This window comes from Neofelis nebulosa, chromosome X, assembly GCF_028018385.1.
Source record: "Neofelis nebulosa isolate mNeoNeb1 chromosome X, mNeoNeb1.pri, whole genome shotgun sequence".
Lineage (NCBI taxonomy): Eukaryota > Metazoa > Chordata > Mammalia > Carnivora > Felidae > Neofelis > Neofelis nebulosa.
In genome coordinates this window covers 125,495,826-125,513,730 of record NC_080800.1, presented here as the reverse complement: position 1 = coordinate 125,513,730, position 17,905 = coordinate 125,495,826, and the positions used below count along the sequence as shown (strand labels likewise).

The window sequence follows — 17,905 nt, the reverse complement described above, 5'->3', positions numbered from 1 at the left end:
CTCATTGCCCAAGACCTGCTCACTTTGGGAGCACTTGAGTATGCCCTTTGCAGATCACCTCCTGCAGACACTTGGATTCAGGGTCCCTCAAGCCTACCTCTGAAGCCCTATTTCCTTTCTTCCATATGGTGGTTTCGCTTCCGCTTTCCCAGATTTCTGGCCTCCTGCTTGCAAATTGGATCTCCTTCGGTATTTCCCCCTTTAATTACTTGATTTGCAAGTTCAGAATATACTCCGTTCTGTTGACACAAAGCACTTCACAGGTCCACTGCCATGCCCACCTTGCTTCTCTTGTCCCGAGCCCACTCCCACCCCACCCCGTGTGTCCTCTCCTGCCATTACCTTGATAGGAGATACACTGAATAACGTTCTTTACTGTGGGGCTACTTTTCATAGGGCCTGCTTTACACAGACTCACTCCCAGGGACCATTCCTACTTGTTTAGCTAGACGTGACTAGACGGAACCAATATGAAGTATCTGAAAATAGAGGAGAGTCTGGGTATGGGGTGGCACAAAACCCAAATGAAAGTCATCTTCGCCATAGGTGAGAGGATGGGACAGTGGATTTGGGGATACGTGTTCTCTAGGTGTCTGGACAACTTTGTTCTTAATCTTCACTCTGGATAGGAGGAAAGGGCCCTGCCTGCGAGGATCTTAGCTCCTTGTGCCAGCTCCACCACTGAGGAGCATCATTGGCCCTCTCTGAGAGTCCATACTTTGTGTCTAAAAGGGGAACACCAAGAGGGTCTGAGAGAGGGTCTCCCAAGGTGCCTTTCAGTCCAATGGCTGGAACCCTCGATGGAGCCCCAGGTCTAGAGTCAGGCTTGATCCGTGGGCTGTGTGCTTCCAGACAGGTTTACCAAGCGTTCATTCCAGAAGTCAGCGTGTCTTGTATGGCCGTGCCCTGAGAGGATAAGGATTTAAATGGGAGGCAAAAGTAAAACAAAGCCACCATTTCAAAATCATTGGTGCTTTCTCAGGAGGGGGCTCCTAGCATCTCTTCTTCCACAGCATCTCGGCTTCCTTTAGTTGCACACATAAGGATTTTCCCTTCAGTGAGCTCTTTAAGGAGTGGAAGCGGTATTTCACTGTGGCCCTTGAGAGCCCCTGAGCTCTGTTGGTTACTGACAGGGACAGGACCTATTGGTGGGAGGGATGTGGGAGAGAAGAAGATTCATGAAGACACAGTGTGGCACTCTACAGAGAGCAGGCAGAGATTTGATTGGATTTAGGCACTGTTAGGTCCGAAGTCTTCCGTAGGACTGTTGCCTTATGTTCTTTGTTTCAAGAGTCCCCGAATCTCTACTGGGGTTAACAGTCTAGGGCAGGAGGCTCAGCTCGTCCCCTGAAGAAGAAATAGCCACTGTGCCATCTTCAGTCTACATGAAGAAGGGCATGATGGAAATCCCAGTCTCTCTTGGCTAAATCTTCTCAGTCCCAGCATTACAACCCTGGGACCCATGACCACCGCTCAGACGAGTCTGTCTCAGGTAGCTTCCGTGCTCGGGACCCTCTGGGAGAAATGACTGGCCCTCAGGGCTTCAACGGCCCCGGAGACGACCCAGACGTGTCGCCGCCTTACAGGGACCAAACCCCAGGCCGGGCGACTCCAGCAGAGCACAGTTGACCAGGCCAGGAGGACAGCCACGCTGAAGGGAAAGCAATTTCAATCTTGACTCTCCGCGGCTCCCACACAGCCTGGTGCCCACTGGGAGGGCGCCGAGCTCCAGGTTACAGGGCCCGAGGCCCGGCATCTCCACCGGGCAAGCCTGGCTCTGTGGCCTTGCCCTCGGCCGCCCCCACCCCCACCCCCTGGACTCCATCCTTTAACATCCCCCTGTCCCCCCCCCCCCCACCGTTGCTCCCAGTGTCCCGGGAGCCACCCCCTTCCTGGTCCCCATCCCCCGAAGGCACCACCCTTCCCCTGCTGTTGGGTCACCTCACACCCCGAGGGTCTATCTCAGCCACGGCCCAGAAGGAGCGCATCCGTTGTGGACACAAATCCTCGCCACATCCCAGGCCTGCCTTCTCCAGCCCTGCTGGCCACTGCATTCACCTCACCCTCGCCTGCAACCACCAGCCCTCCAGCCCTCCAGCCGCTTTTTCTCACCCCCTGCCGGGCACCGGCCCCTGGCCCGGCCCGCCGCTCGTCTGGCCAGCACTGTTGTCTGACACACCTGGAGCCCGTGTCAGGGTCAGACCCCGTGCTACCCTCTCCTGTGGTCTGGCTTCGAGGTCGCTGTCTCCGGGAGTCCTAACTCCTGGCCCGGTCCCCCTCACGATTCCCTTCCCGGGGCTCCTGCATCCGGCCCAGCTCCCACGTGGAGTCCCAGTTGGGTGCTCCGTCTCCCCTTCCAGACTAAGGAAGTCCTTGGGGACAGTGGAGACCACGATGTGAACCCGGTCCCAGGGTGTACATTTTGGAAGGAAGAAAGTTGTGTGTGACCCACCAGGAGCTGGGCGGGGTTTAGCATCTTTGACGTTACAGCTCTGCAAGGTAACAGGACAGCAGGAGCAGGCACGGAGGGCCCCGCATCACAGCGGCTGTGCTGAGTGCTCCACGGGGTCTGGGCCATTTCCTCTGGGCCCCGGTCCCCTGGGAAGGTGTCAGAAAAGGCCCAACCTAGGCCGTGGAAGGTGGAGTCAGGGGCCCAGGTTCCACCTGACCAAGTAGAGCCCTGAAGCCACGAAGCCTCCCGTGTACTGCAGAGACCAGCAGCAAAGGAGCCTTTCCTATCTGGTGGCGTTACATTCTGTAGTCGCCCAAGGCTCGGGGACACTGGGAAGGTTGCAAATGGCACGGGGCCATTGGGTGCTTTCTCGAGGAACCATGTGCAAGTGTTGTTAATAGCCGGTTTCCCTCCCATGCTGTAGACAGGGAGACCCGGGTCCTCGGGGTTTCCATCAGCGTTTCTTTTCTGCAGTATCGGACGTGTCTCCTTCGGAGATGTTCTCCCATCGGGAACTGTGCCATTAGAGTCACTCTCCATCAGTGTCTCTCTCTGTTGTGAACTCTGAATCTTGGTAGCAGAAGGCGTCTCCTGGTGCTTTTTGCCTACTGGAGGCCCTGGGGAAAGGAGGACCACGTGGGAGAGAGAGGCAGCCCGCAGAGCCTTTTAGAGACTGGAAAAGCAGGGTTCAGGTCGTGTTCTACAAATGGGCCAAACGGGTCCTGCGCACAGGGGCCCCCGAGGCGGTGGACTTCTTCATGGCAGGCTGCTGCACCCTGTTGGCTCAAACACCCGCCAGCACCCGACTCACATTTTCCCTCACGTTTGTGATTGTTTCCAACCTAGCCCCAAGCAGCCGAGTTTGGGCCGTTTGGAGCCTGCGTGCTTGGCGTGCCTCGCCAAACCTCACCCTGCATCTGCGGAGAATACACAAGATAGAGCCTTATGCTTCTAAGACCCCGGGCCAGGGCCCTGAGCTGCTGAGTTGAGCCCCCTCCCTGAGGGAGGCCTCCCCCAGGGGCCCCTTCCCTTGCCTTCATCCCTTAGCCCATGGGGCTGCGGTAACACAACGCCGCACACCGAGCGGCTTATGAAGAAGGGACATTTATTCCTCATGGCGCTGAAGGCTGGAAGTGCAAGGTGCCGGCAAGGTGCCCGCGCACGGTGCAGCGAGGGCCTTCCTCCTGGGTCACAGCCGCCATCTTCTCGCTGTGTCCTTTCATGGTGGCAGGGACTGGGGAACTCCCTGCAGCCTCTTTCCCAAGGTGCTCCTCCCACCCATGAGGGTTCCACCTTCATGACTTAAGCACCTCCCAAAGGCCCCACCTCCAAATGCCATCATTCTTTGGCACTTAGGATTTCAACAGATGTATTGGGGGGGTGGGGGGGGGAGGACACAAACATTCAGACCATAGCACTCCCGTTCTGCATAGGCTCCCTGCCCATAAGCCCCTGGATGGTCTCATGCTGTGAGGGACTCCTGGGTAATGGGGCTGTTCAGGCGCCACCCAGGAGAGCTTGTGTGCTGCTGTGTCTCCTGGTCACGTCTTCTTCCCGGAGGAGCCCCCGATCCCCGGAACCCCCTACAGTTTGCTAAGGAGCCCTGGGGAAATCACAGGTCTGACCCTTAGAGGATGACGACTATCTGGCCCAAGGCGCAGGTTTTGCAGCGGTCACGTGGCGAGACTCTAAGGACGGCGAGGCCGGAAAGGCTTAGGAAAGCATCTGCTTGCCATGGGGACTTGGGCAGCTGCTGTCTGGCCTGGCCGGGTCTTGGCTTTCCTGCGGGAAGCTGCTGCGGAAGCGCCACCGACTTTGTTAGACCCGAACCACAAAGCCTAACTGCCTGGCTTTAATGCCGAGCCAAACCTGAACATGGCCCCCGTGGGTGGGCCTTTTCAGCCTCAGCAGGTGCTGTGCTGGACCGAGAGCAGGCAAAGCCCGACCGCCAGGTCTTGGGCTCTGGGCGTGTTGTAGATTTGGGACACCCCTCCGTGGGGTCCAAGTCTGTCAAAATATCCTGGGTGCCGCCCCGCACCATCTGGGTCCCTTCCAGATGTGCGCAAGGAAGCACTCGCTCTCCCAGGAGACCAAGAGAAACGGAGCCGCCCAGGGGCATTTCTGACACAGATGAGGGAGTGTGTTCCGAGCTTGGGATGCCCGCTGAAGCTGCAGGTCCCGGGAAGGCCAACCGCAGGGACCCTGAGGCCTCCGTGCACTCAGGGCAGATCCGACTCGGAACCCCTCGAGGGGGCGGCCCTCTGCTCTCGGCTCGCTGTGCGGGCCCGGCCTGGTTACCTGCGGTCCGCAACAAGCACTGGCCACCTGTTCCCTCGCCTTCCTCCTGCCGCACCCACCAGGCCGTGTGCGTGTTCCCTCAGCTTTCCCAGGAAGGCAAGGCTCTTTTGTCCACCCCTCACCGGGTAAGCCATCAGGATGAAAAGGGTCACGTGCCCCCATTTCAAACACTGCTGAAAATTCAGGCTGTCACCCTGACTAGCCCCTGACCGTGACGAGTCTTCCTGGTTCACTTCTACGACAACGTTGCTCTGCCAAGATGCTTCAGTCCCTCTTGGGTAGGACCCCTCCAGACAAAAGGGTCTGGGGGAGAAGAGGGGCCGACGGAAACGACATAGTCTGATTACTGAAAGGACACAGTGATTCTGCGACCGTGGAGCAAAAGCCAGCCCTAGGCTTGGGGACCTGCCGGGCACGGACAGGGCTTTGTGATCTTGGTGTTCCAGAACTGCTCCTGGAAGCTTAGCCCTCCTCCTGAGGGAAGCCGGAGGCGCTGCCCTCCTAAGCTGCCACGACGCTGGTGATGCAAACTGACTGCCGGGCCTGGAGGCAGCCTGACAGCACTGTCACACAGCCAGGGGCGGGCCCGGCGGGGTGGCCCAGAGTTCATCCTGCTTCTGCCACTCTCCACCCAGAGACAGCATCGCAGTCCACAGGGCCGGCGCTCGGGCCTACAAGGTTGCCCACCCCTACTCCCGCCAGTCCCAAACCCCGGGCCGTCACCCCTGCTTGCGACCGAGAGGCTCTAAATCAGAGGTTCCCACCACCCCGTCCTCAGGTTCCGTGAATTGGCTAGAGTGGCTCACGGAACTCAGGCAAACAAGCTACCCGGTAGCTCACCTCTCGATTGTGAAAGGATGGAGCTCAGGAAGAGCCAGACACAAGAGCTGCCTGCGTATGTGGGCAGAGGGGCGAGGCTGCCGTACCATCAGAGTGCGGCCCTCCCCCACACACCTGCAAGTTCAAACACCTGAAACCTCCCTCAACGCCTCCCTTCGGGGTTTTCTGGAGGCTTCCTCACTCACTCTGCAGCCCCTCGGCCCTCCCTGGCAGCGGAGGGAGGAGGAATGAAAGCGCCCATCCTCTAAGCACATGGTCCACTCACCTGGCAATCAGGCCCCGTGCTTGGGAGATGCCCGGACTCACCTCATTGACATAACAAGACACCTTCATCTTTTAGGGATTCCTTCCTCAAGCTTTGGGATTAGAAGCATTTGGGGAGGTCTGAGACAGACCCTGGAACAAGACCAGCTATGTATTTTGGTTTACTTTTTTATTATGTTTTTAATGTTTATTTATTCATTTCTGAGACACAAAAAGAGAACACTCACTCCCCCACAAAGGAGGAGGGGCAGAGAGAGAGACAGAGAGACACAGAATCCAAAGCGGCCTCCAGGATCTGAGCTGTCAGCACAGACCCTACGACGCAGGGCTCCAACAGACAAACCGTGAGATCACGACCTGAGCCAAAGTCGCACACTTAACCGAATGAGACGCCCAGATGCTCCACGTAGATATTTGAAAGAAATGTATTTTAGTCATCTCAATGACCACAAATATATTTTCTGCATATGCCATAATATCACACCAGCACTTCAACTATCGTGAACACTTGCACCTGTGAGCAAGGGAGCGACAGAAGCTTGGAACCCAACTTTCCACTCTTTGCGAAGACACCCAGAATTAATTAGGATTGTTGGACCACGCAGGGATTCCATTCTGAATCTTTCGATGGCACACCAAACCGTTTTCCACCACAACTGTATCCTGTCACGGTCCCGCCAAAAGTGTACAAGAATTCACATCTGACACAGGGACTGGGCCACTTCCAAGTGCCCCCAGGTACTCCACCCCATCTCCTCCGGGCTGCTGGGGCCAAGGTCCCACTGGCTCAATGGAGCACCTGCCATGGCATTTGGGGAAGGGCAGGGGCTGTGAGGGCTCTGGGGCTCTGGAAGCCAGCAGCAGATCCCTCCTCCAGGGGACCAGAAACTGGGCAGAGCAGGAGGAGGACAGGGAGGAAGAGGAGGATGGAGAGGGAGATGGTGCCTCCTCCTCCTCCACATCCGCCTCCTCCTCTTCGTCCTCCCCTCCCACAGCAGTGCATCCAACAGGAGCAGGATGCACTGCTCTTCCTCAAGCTTCCAGAGCTCACTCCTCTGACTCTCGGGCAGACAGTGCCTCGCCCTCCTCCTCCACCTCCTCCACCTCCTCCACCTCCTCCACCTCCTCCACCTCTACGTGCTCCACGTCCCCCTCCACATCCACCTCCTCTTCCGCATGCACCTGCTCCGCTTCCACAATATACACCTCCTCCACCTCCACCACCTCCACCTCCACCTCCACCACCTCCACCTCCACCACCTCCACCTCCTCGTCCTCCGCCTCCCACAGCGGTACATCCCATGGCAGCGGGGCCTGTCTGGGCTCCTCCTCGGCCTTGCAGAGCTCACTCATCTGACACAGGGGCATGATGGTCGCCAGACCCTGAAGACAGAAGAGGGGTGGCTCCTCAGGGGGAGGCCCAGCCCACAGAGCCCGGGCTCCCAGGCCTGAGAGCGGGGCCGCGTGGGGGTTGGGGGCCGACGGGTCCCCTCTGGGGTGGGATGGGCGAGCCCCCGGCCCCACGCGCGGAGCACGCACCTCGCCTGGACAACCGACTGGCACGCGGCCGCGCTTCCTCTGCTCTGTGACCTCGGGACTCCTGCCTCAGACCAAGGCCTCAACTCCAGAGCTCTCCGAGCCCCTGGAAGACGGAGGGAGGGAGGGAGGGAGGGAGGGACGGAGGGAGCGAGGGAGGGAGGGGGCGCCTCAGGGTCTCAGGGTGGGGGCAGACCGCGTGCACCGCCCCGGGCCCCCACCCCCCACTGCGGCCAGGAGATTCTGGCCAGGACTCTGGCCGCCACCCCACCCCGGGAGCCCCCACCCCATCCAGCCTGGACCTGCCCCTTCTGGGCCTCCGCTGACAGCCAGAGCGGACCCGAGCGGCAGGGCAGGCCTCCTGGGCCCTACGTGGGTGTCCTGGGCTGGGAGGCAGCGCCTCCTCTCTCCCCTGCACCCCGGCCAGGGCCCGGGATCCTGCCTCGGCTGACCGGGGTCCAGCCCCGCACACCCAGGCCCTCCCCTCGCCCGGCCCCACCGCGGGGGCGGCTTTCCGACGGCGGCCCCGGGGCTGGGGTCCAAGGGGCCTCCGGCCGTCCTCCCGCAGGGCTCTCCCGGGGAGCCCCGGGCCCGCTGCCTCCCACCAGAGCCCTCCCGGCCCGGCGAGGTCCGGGCCAAGGCGGCTGGCGTCGCACGAGGCGACCAAGTCCGGGGAGGCCCGGGGCCGATGGCAGGGGCTCACATGGGTTCCTTGGGGTCCCTCAGCCCTGTCCTCTCGTCCCCATCCGGACTCCCTGGGCGGCCTGGGCCTCGGGCTCTGCCGCCTGACGCCGGCTCCTCGCGCGCAACCAGCTCTCAGTCGGGCTGGGACCCAGAGCCCGAGGCCGCCCACGCCTCACGCCCTGGTCACAGTCGTCGTGGTCGCGCCACCCTGCGGCCTCCACCGCCGCCCCCACCGCCGGACTCATTCCCCTCTGGGTCCCGGCTCCCTCGCTCCTCCCTCTGGGCCTCACCTCGAAGCCCACGAGGCTCGGCGCCCTTCCCGCGCCTGAAGGGATGCCTGACGGGATTCCAGGCGCGGCCGGAAGACGCCGACGACGCCGAGGCCCCCTCGCCCCGCCCCGCCCCACCCCGCCCCGCCAGTCTCCTGAGACCCGGATGCGGAAGTCCAGACACCCCGCGGGCCCTTATTCCCACTAGGGGCTTCCCTAGGCTGCCGCTAGGGGTCGCCTTCCGGGCCGGGGCCACCGTTCTGGGGGTCGGAGTCCCTCCCTTGGTGTTCCCTCCGTGGCCTCCTGCACCCCGGGGATGGCCTGGGCGCGTGGCCGCTGACGAAGGGAACTCGTGCCCCTCAGATCGGGGTCCGAAGGTCTCTGGGACGCACCGCCCAGGCTCAGTGACGGGGCGCCCGCCACCTCTGGCCACCCGATGCAGGGGCTCCCCGGGCCTGCGGCACGGACTGACTTCGTAGCTCTGGGCTGGGGTGGACCTGGTCTCCTGACAGCACCTGGGCCCTCCTCCCCTCTGCCCGCCGGAGCGGCTGCTCCCGACCGACCGACAGCGGGTCCTCGGTTCTCCCCAGCTCACCCATCCGACCCCCACTCCCGGTCCGGGTGATCCGAGACCCGGATGCCCAAGTCCAGCCTCGCCCAGTGTCCCCATCCCTCCCGGGGGCCTGCGTGGACTGACTCTGTTGTGGGGTCCTGGCTCCTTTGCCTGCAGATCCCTCTGCTCCTCATTAGGAATCGCCCCAGGACACGGGCCCTGCCCTCTTCAGAACTGAGGTGTCCCAGTGCTCCCCCCGCCCCCTGCGCCTCCTCCGGTGTCTCTGAGACCCGGCTGCGGAAGTCTGGCCCGACTCTCCTCCGCGAGTCCCCATGCCTCCCAAGGGCCCTTCTCAGAAGGCGTGAGGTCTTGAACTTTGGGACGTCCCCTCTGTCCTGGGGACCTGAGTCACTCAGTCCTCCCTCTGACCCCCACCTGGACACCGTGGCCCCGTCCTGCGTCCCTGCCCTTTCCTGACCTAGGATCCTGTCCCTCACCCCAAGGTCCTCAGCTTCCTCAGATCCCCGAGGCACAGTTGAGTGGACGGGGCCTGCGGCCACCCTCTACAGGTAGCCCGGCACCGCGGCCCAGGCTGATCTCCTCTCCCCGGGGCGGGATGGGCCCTGCGGATCTCCATGAAGTCCCGACACCTGCTGCAGAAGAGCCTGGGCCCGTCCCCGCTATTATTCCTGCCACCCCGCCACACACACTTCCGACTTTTCTCTCTTCCAACCGTTCCTGCTGGTTACTTGGTCCTGCTCAGATAGGCCTGAACAAAGCCTCCTGTTTTCTTGCTCCTAGGACAAGTTGTCCTCAGAGGAGTGTCTCAGTTGGTAGCCCCCCTTCTATTCCTCCCCCCTCTCTTCTTGCTTTGGTCTCTTCTAGCTGTTCTTGCTGGTTGGTTGGTTCTGCTCCGACAGGGCCCCAACAAAGTGTTCTATTTTCTTGACCCCATGTCAAGTTGTCCTCAGAGTATTGTTGCAGTTGGTAGCCCCCCCCCCCCGTTTATTCCTGTCGCACCGCCCCCCCCCCCACACACAGACAGTTCTTGCTTTGGTCTCTTCCAACTGTAATCACTGGTTTGTTGGTCATGCTCAGATATGTCACAACAAAGAGTTCTGTTGCCTTGTCCCCAACACAAGTTGTCCTCAGAGTAGGGACTCAGTTGGCAGCCCCCCTTTTACTCCTGCTCCCTCCCACTTACCGGTTTGGTCTCTTCCAACGATTCCTGATGTGTAGTTGGTCCTGCTCAACAGGCCCCTATAAAGAGTCCTGTTTTCTTGCCCCCTGGGTCAAGTTGTGTTCCGAGTAGGGTCTCAGTTACTAGGCCCCTTTCATTCCTACTCACCACACTTCCTGCTTTGGTCTCTTCCAACTCTTCCTGCTGGTTAGATGGTCCTACTCATACTGGCTCCAAAAGAGTCTTAATTTACTTGCCTGCTTTGTCATGTTGTTCTCAGAGTATGGTCTCAGCCGGTAGCCCCCCTTTTATTCCTGCCCCCCCAATTCCTGCTTTGGCCTCTTCCAACTGTTCCCACTGGTTAGTTGGTCCTACTCAGATTGGCCCCCAAAGAGTCCCATTATCTTGCCGCCAGGTTAAGTTGTCCTCAGAATTGGGTCCCATTTGGCAGCCCCCCTCTTATCCCCCCCCCATTCCCGCTTGGCTCTCTTCCAAAGGCTCCTGCTGGTTATTTGCTCCTGCTCAGATAGGACCGAACAGTCTTGTTTTCTTACCATCTAGATCAAGTTGTCCCCAGAGTAGGGTCTTACTTGGTAGCCCCCCCTTTATTTTCCTGCCCTCCCACACTGTCTACTTTGGTCTCTTCCAACGGTTCCTGCTTGTTACTTGGTCCTGCTCAGATAGGGCCCAACAAAGAGTCCTATTTTCTTTCCCCCAGGTCAAGTGGTCATCAGAGTAGGGAGTCAGTTGGGGCCCCCCTCTTTTATTCCTATTGCCCACCCCACACTTCCTGCTTCGGTCTTTTCAACCTGTTCCTGCTGGTTAATTGGTCCTGCTCAGATAGGCCCCAACTACGAGTCCTATTTTTATTCCACTAGGTCAAGTTGACCTCAGAGTAGGATTTCAGGTGGTAGCCTAACCCCTTTTATTCCTGCCTCCCCCTTCCTGCTTTGGTCTCTTCCAACTGTTCCTATAGGTTAGTTTGTCCTGCTTGTATATGTCTCAACAAAGAATCCTATTTTCCTGCCCCTAGGACAAGTTGTCCTCATAGTTGTGTTTAATTTGGCACCCCCCTTTTGTACCTGCTGACCACCCCCCCCCCCACACACACACACACACTTCCTGGTTTGGTCTCTTTCAACCACTCCTGCTGGTTAGTTGGTCCTGTTCAGATAAGGCCCAACAAATATTCCTGTTTCCTTGGCCCAGGTCAAGTTGTCCTCAGAGTTGGGTTTAAGTTTGTAGCCCCCCTTTTATTGCTTCCCCCCCTCCACACTTCTCACTTTGGTCTCTTTCATCTCTTCCTGCTGGTTAGTTGGCCCTGCTCAGATAGGCTGCACCATGATTCCTGTTTTCTTTCCCCTTAGGTCAAGTTGTCTCCAGAGTGGGGTCTTAGTTGGTAGCCCCCTTTTATTCCTGATCCACCCAGTTCCTGCTTTGGTATCGTCCAAGTGTTCCTGCTGGTTAATTGTTCCTTCTCAAGTAGGCTGCAAGAAAGAGTCCTAATTTCATGCCCCTAGGTCACGTTGTTCTCAGCGTCTGGTTTAATTTGGTAGTCCCCTTTATATTCCTGCCACTCCTCCAAACACACTTCCTGATTTGGTCTCTTCCAACTGTTCCTGCTGGTTAGTTGGTCCAGCTCACATAGGCACGAACCAAGAGTTCTGTTTTCTTGCCCCCGAGGTCACGTTGTCCTCAGAGTAGGGTGTGTGTTGGTTGCCTCCCTTTTTTCCTGCCCCCCCCCCACTTCCTGCTTTGGTCCATTCCAACTGTTCTATTGGTTACTTGGTCCTGCTCACATGGGCCACAAAAGGGAGTCCTGTTTTCTTGCCCCCAGGTCAAGTCATCCTCAGATTAGGGTCTCAGTTGGTAGCCCCCGTTTATACCTGCCCTGGCAAACTTCTTGCTTTGGTCTCTTCAACTACTCCTGGTGGCTAGTTGGTCCTGGTCAGATAGGCCCCAACAAAGAGCCCTGTTTACTTGCCCCAGTTCAAGTTGTCCTCAGAGTAGGGTCTTAGTTGGTAGCCCCCCTTTTACTCATGCCTCCCACACTTCCTGCTTTGGTGTCTTCCAGCTCTTCCTGCTGATTAGGTAGTACCGCTCAGATAGGCCAGAAGGAAGAGCCCTGGTTTCTTGCCCCCCAGGTCACGTTGGCCATAGAGTAGGATCTCAGTTGGTGTCCACTTTTATTCCTGCCTCCCCATTTCCTGCTTTGATCTCGTCCAACTGTTCCTGCTCGTCAGTTGGTCCGACTCAGATAGGCCCCAATAAGAGTCATGTTTTCTTGCCTCGTCTGTCAAGTTGTCCACAGGGTAGCATCTCAATTTGTAGCCCCCCATTTGTTCCTGCCCCCCCACCTTCCTGGTTTGGACCTTCCAAATTTTCCTGCTGGTTGGGTGGTCCTGCTCAGATAGGCCACAACAAAAAGTCTTATTTTCTTGCCACCAAGTCAACTTGTCCTCAGAGTAGGATTTCGGTTTGTAGTCCCCCTTTTATTCCCTCCCCACCCCACTTCCTGCTTTGCTCTCTTCCAACTGTTCCTGCTGGTTAGTTCGTCCTTATCAGATAGGTCCCAACAAAGAGCCCTGTTTTCTTGCCCCCTAGATCAAGTTGTCCTCAGAGTACGGTCTCAGTTACTAGCCCCCCCCCCTTTTATTCCTGCCCCCCACACTTCCTGCATTAGTCTCTTCCAAATGTTCCTGCTGGTTAGACATCAATCTCAGATAGGCCCCCCAAAAAATGTCCTGTTTTCTGGCCCCCAGAGTCAAGCTGTCCTCAGAGTACGGTCTCAGTTGGGAGCACCATTTTTATTGCTGCCCCCCCGACACTTCCCGCCTTGCACTGTTCCAACCCTTCCTGCTGGTTTAGTTGGTATTGCTCAGATAGGCCCCATCAAAGAAACCTATTTTCTGCCTCCTAGGTAAAGTTGTTTCCAGAGTAGGGTCTTAGTTGGTAGCACCCCTTTTATAGCCCCCCACCACCACTTCTCAATTTAGTCTCTTGCAACTGTTCCTTTATCCTGCTCAGATAGGCCCCAACAAAGAATCCTATTTTCATGCCCCTAGGTCAAGCTGTCCTCAAAGTAGGGTTTAATTGGTAGCCCCCTTTTTATTCCTGCCACTGCCCCCCCCACACACACACACACACAGTTCCTGCTTTGTTCTCTTCCAACTCTTACTACTGGTTAGTCGGTACTGCTCAGATAGGCCCCAAAATAATCGTGTCTCCTTGCCCCCAGGTCAAGTTGTTCTCAGAGTTGGGTATAAGGTGGTAGCCCCCGCTTTTATTCCTGTACCTCACACACTTCCCTTCGTGGCCTCTTCCAACTTCTCCTGTTAGTTAGTTGCTCCTGCTCAGATAGGCCCCAAGAAAAAGTCCTGTTTTCTTACCCCCAGATTAACTTGCCGTCAGAGTACTGTCTCCATTGGTAGCCCCCTTTTTATTCCTGTCCCACAACGCTTCTTGCTCTGGTCTCTTCCAACTGTTCCTGCTGGTGAGTGCGTCTTCTCAGATAGCCCCGAAGAAAGAGTCCCGTTTCTTGCCCCCAAGGTCAAGTTGTCCTCGGAGTAGGGTCTGACTTGGTTGCCCTGTTTTATGTCTGAACCCCCACACTTCTCGCTTTGGTCTCTTCCAACTCTTCCTGCTGATTAGTTGATCCTGCTCAGAGAGGCCCAGACCAAGTTTCCTGTTTTGTTGCCCCCTAGGTCCAGTTGTCCTCAGAGTAGGGTCTCAGTTGGTTGCCACCATTTTATTTCTTCCCCCCCAATTCCCACTTTGGCCTCTTCCAACTGTTCTTGTGAGTTAGTCGGTCCTGCTCAGATAGGCCCCCCAAAGAATCCTGATTTATTGCCCCCTAGGTCAAGTTGTCCTCAGAGTAGGATCTTAGTTGGTAGACCCCCTTTTATTCCTGCCCCCCCCACACACACTTCCCACATCGGTGTGCTCCAACTGTACCCGCTGGTTGGTTGGTCCTGCTCAGATAGGCCCCACCAAGAGTCCTGTTTTCTTGATCCCTAATTCAAATTGTCCCCAGGGTAGTGTCTCAGTTTGAAGCCCCCCTTTTATTCCCTCCCCCACCACTTCCCGCTTTGATCCCTACCAACTACTCCTGCTGCTTAGTTGGTACTTCTCAGATAGGCCCCAGTAAAGAGTCCTATTTTCCTGCTCCAGGTCACATTGTCCTCAGAGTAGGGTCTCAGTCCGTAGGCCCCTTTTAAGCCAACACCCCTCTTTGGTCTCTTCCAAATTCTCCTGCTGGTTAGTTGGTCCTGGTCAGATAGGCCCTAACAAAGAGTCCTGTTCTCTTGTTCCAGGTTGTCCTCAGAGTAGGGTGTAAATTGGTAGCCCCACTTTTATTGCTGTCCCCCCATTTCCCACTGTGGTCTGCTCCAACTGTTCCTGCTGGTTTGTCGGTCCTGCTTGGTCCCCAACAAAGAGTCCTGTTCTTGCCCTCGAGGTCAAGTTTTCCCCAGAGTATGGTCTCAGTTGGTAGCCTCCCGTTTTATTCCTTCCTCCCCACACTTTCTGCTTGGGTCTCTAACAACTGTTCCTGCTGGTTAGCTGGTCCTGCTTAGATAGGCCCTGCAAAAGAGTCCTGTTTACTTGCCCCCAAGGTCATGTTGTCCTCAGAGTAGTGTGTCAGTTGGGAGCCCTCCTTTTATTAATGCCCCTCCCAACTGACACTTCCCACTTTGGTCTGTTCCAAGTGTTCCTGGAGGTAAGTTGTTCCCTTTCAGATAGGTCCCAACAAAGAGTCCTATTTTCTTGTCCCCAGGTCAAGGGGTCCTTAGAGTTGGATTTAAGTTGGTAGCCCCCCTTTTATTCCTGCACCCCACACACTTCCCTCCTTGGTCTCTTCCAACCTCTTCTGTTGGTTAGTTTGTCCTACTCATATAGGGCCCAACAAAGTGTCCTATTTTCTTGCCCCCTAGAAAATGTTGTCCCCAGAGTAGGGTCTCATTTGTAGCGTCCTTTTCATTCCTGCCCCCCTCCAATTCCTGCTTTGATCTCTTCCAACTGTTCCTGCTGGTTAGTTGGTCCTGCTCAGATAGGCCCAAAGAATAAGTCATGTTTTCTTGCCCCCAGGTAAATTGTCCTCAGAGTTGGGTTTAAGTTCGTAGCCCACCTTGTTTCCTGCACCCCACACGCTTCCCTCCTTGGTCTCGTCCAACCACTCCTGTTGGTAAGTTTGTCCTGCTCATATAGGGCCCAACAAAGAGTCCTATTTTCTCTCCCCTAGGTCATGTTGTCCCCAGAGTAGGTTCTCATTTGTAGCCTCCCTTTGTATTCCTGCTCCCCCCATTCCTGCTTTGTTCTCTCCCAACACTTCCTGCTGTTTAGTTGGTCCTGCTCAGATAGGCCCCAAGAATAAGTCATGTTTTCTTGCCCCAAAGTAAGTTGTCCTCAGAGTTGGGTTTAAGGTGGTAGCACCCCTTTTATTCATGCACCACACACAATTCCCTCCTTGGTTTCTTCCAAAATTCTCCTTGTGGTTACTTGGTCCTGCTCAGATATGCCCAAAGAAAGAGTCTTGTTTTCTTGCCCCCTAGGTCAGGTTTTCCCCAGAGTAGGGTCTTACTTTGGCGCCCCCCCACCCCGCTTTACTCCTGCCCCCCCCCCACTTCCTGCTTTGGTCTCTTCCAACTGTTCCGGGTGGATAGTTTGTCCTGCTTAGATAGGCCCCAACAAAAAGTGCTGTTTTCCTGCCCTCAAATCAAGTTGTCCTCAGAGTATGATTTCAGTTGGGAGTCCCCCTTTTACTACTGCCACCCCCCGACACACACGTCCTGATTTGGTGTCTTTCAACTGTTCCTACTCGTTAGATGTTCCTTCTCAGGCCCCAGCAATACTCCTGTTTTCTTGCCCCGAGTTCAAGTTGTCCTCAGAGTTGAGTTTCAGTTTGTATCCCCCCCCCATTATTCCTGTTCCCCACATACTTCCCTCTTTGATCTGTTTCAACTGTTCCTGCTGGTTAGTTGGTCTTGCTCAGAGAGGCCCCACCAAGATTCCTGTTTTGTTTTGTTTTGTTTTGCTCCCTAGGTCAAGTTGTCCCCAGGGTAGGGTCTCAGATGGTAGCCTCCCCTTTTATTCCTGCCCGCCCACACTTTTTGGTTTGGTCTCTTCCAACTGTTCCTGCTGGTTACTTGTTCTACCTAGATAGGCCTCAACAAAAAGTCCTATTTTCCTGCGGCCTAGATCAAGTTGTCACCAGAGGAGGGTCCTAGTTGGTAGCCTCCTCTTTGATTTCTGCCCCCCACCCACACACACACTTTCTGCTTGGGTCTCTTCCAAATGTTCCTGCTTGTTAGTTGGTCTTGCTCAGATAGGCCCCAACAAAAAATCCTGTTTTTTTGCGCCCAGCACAAGTTGTCCTCTGAGTTGGGGCTCAGTCGGTAGTACCCCTTTTCTTCCAGCCCCCCACATACTTTCTGCTTTGGTCTCTTCCATCTGTTCCTGCTGGTTACTTGGTCCTGCTTATATAGCCCTCAACAAAGAGTCCTGTTTTCTTGCCTCCAGGTCAAGTTGTCCTCAGACTAGGGTTTCAGTTGGTACCCCCTTTTATTCCTGCTTCTCCCCCCCCCAACACACACACTTCCTGCTTTCGACTCTTCCTACTGTTCCTCCTGGTTAGTTGGTCCTGCTCAGATAGGCCCCAACAAAGAGTCATTTTCTTGCCACCAGCTCAGATTGTCCAGAGTTGGGTTTCAACTGTTAGCCCCACTTTTTTTCCTGACCCCAACACTCTTCCAGGTTTGGTCTCTTCCAACTGTTACTGCGTGTTAGTTGGTCCTGCTCACATAGGCCCCACCAAGAGTATTGTTTGTTTTAATGCTCCCTAGGTCAAGTTGTCTCCAGAGTAGGGTCTCAGTTGTTAGCCCCCCTTTATTCCTGTCCCCACCCAATTCCCGCTTTGGTCTCTTCCAACAGTTCCTGCTGCTTAGTTGGTCCTGCTCAGATAGGCCCCATCAAAGAGTCCTATTTTCTTGTCCCCTAAGTCAAGTTGTCCTCAGAGTCGGGTCTCAGTCATAGCTCCCATCTTATTCCCCCTTCCCCCAACACACACTTCCCACTTTGGTCTCTTCTAACTGTTCCTCCCAGTTAGATGTCCTGCTCAGATAGACCCCAACAAAGAGTCCTGTTTTCTTGCCCTAGGTTTTCTTGCGTGCCCCACACTTCTGTCTTTGGTCTCTTCCCACTCTTCTTCCTGGTTAGTTAGTCCTGCTCAGATTGTGTGCAACCAAGACTCCTGTTTTCTTGCCCCCTACATCAAGTTGTCCTCAGAGTGGTGTCTCACTTGGTAGCCCATCATTACTGCCCCCACCTTCACTTCCCTTTTGGGTCTTCCAATTACTCTTGCTGGTTAGTAGGTCCTGCTGTGAGAGACCCCAACAAAATGTCCTGTTATCTTGCCCCACGGTCAAGTTCCCTCAGCGCAGTGTTCCAGTTGGTAGCCCCCTTTTATTCCTGCCCCCCTCACTTCCCACTTTGTTTTCTTCCAACTGTTCCTGATGGTTAGTTGGTCCTGCTCAGATAGGCTCAAAGAATCTTGTCTTCTTGCCCCCAGGTCAAGTTTCCTCAGAGTAGGGTTTGGTTGGTAACCCTCCCGTTTCTTCCTGCCACCTACCCCCCCCCCCCCGTTTCTTTCTTTGGTCTCTTCCAACTCCTCCTGCTGGTTAGTTGGGCCTGTTTTCAACAAAAAGTCCTGGTTTCTTGCCCCCGGGTCATGTTGTCCCCAGAGTAGGGCTGTGATGGAGCACGGTGTGAGCATTCGTCTTGTTCCCCAACCTCAGTTTTACCCACAACACCTCAGACACAGCGTTACCCAACGC

General features: G+C 56.2%; 1 long non-coding RNA gene across 1 annotated transcript; it reads right to left on the bottom strand.

Annotated features, from left to right (window-relative positions):
* Positions 1–7,129: 7,129 nt before the first annotated feature.
* Positions 7,130–8,409, bottom strand: LOC131502645 (uncharacterized). The gene is made up of 3 exons (XR_009257100.1): positions 8,365–8,409; positions 7,394–7,496; positions 7,130–7,237 (listed from the first exon to the last, which is right to left on the bottom strand). It is a non-coding gene; the product is annotated as an uncharacterized LOC131502645 (long non-coding RNA).
* Positions 8,410–17,905: the final 9,496 nt, after the last annotated feature.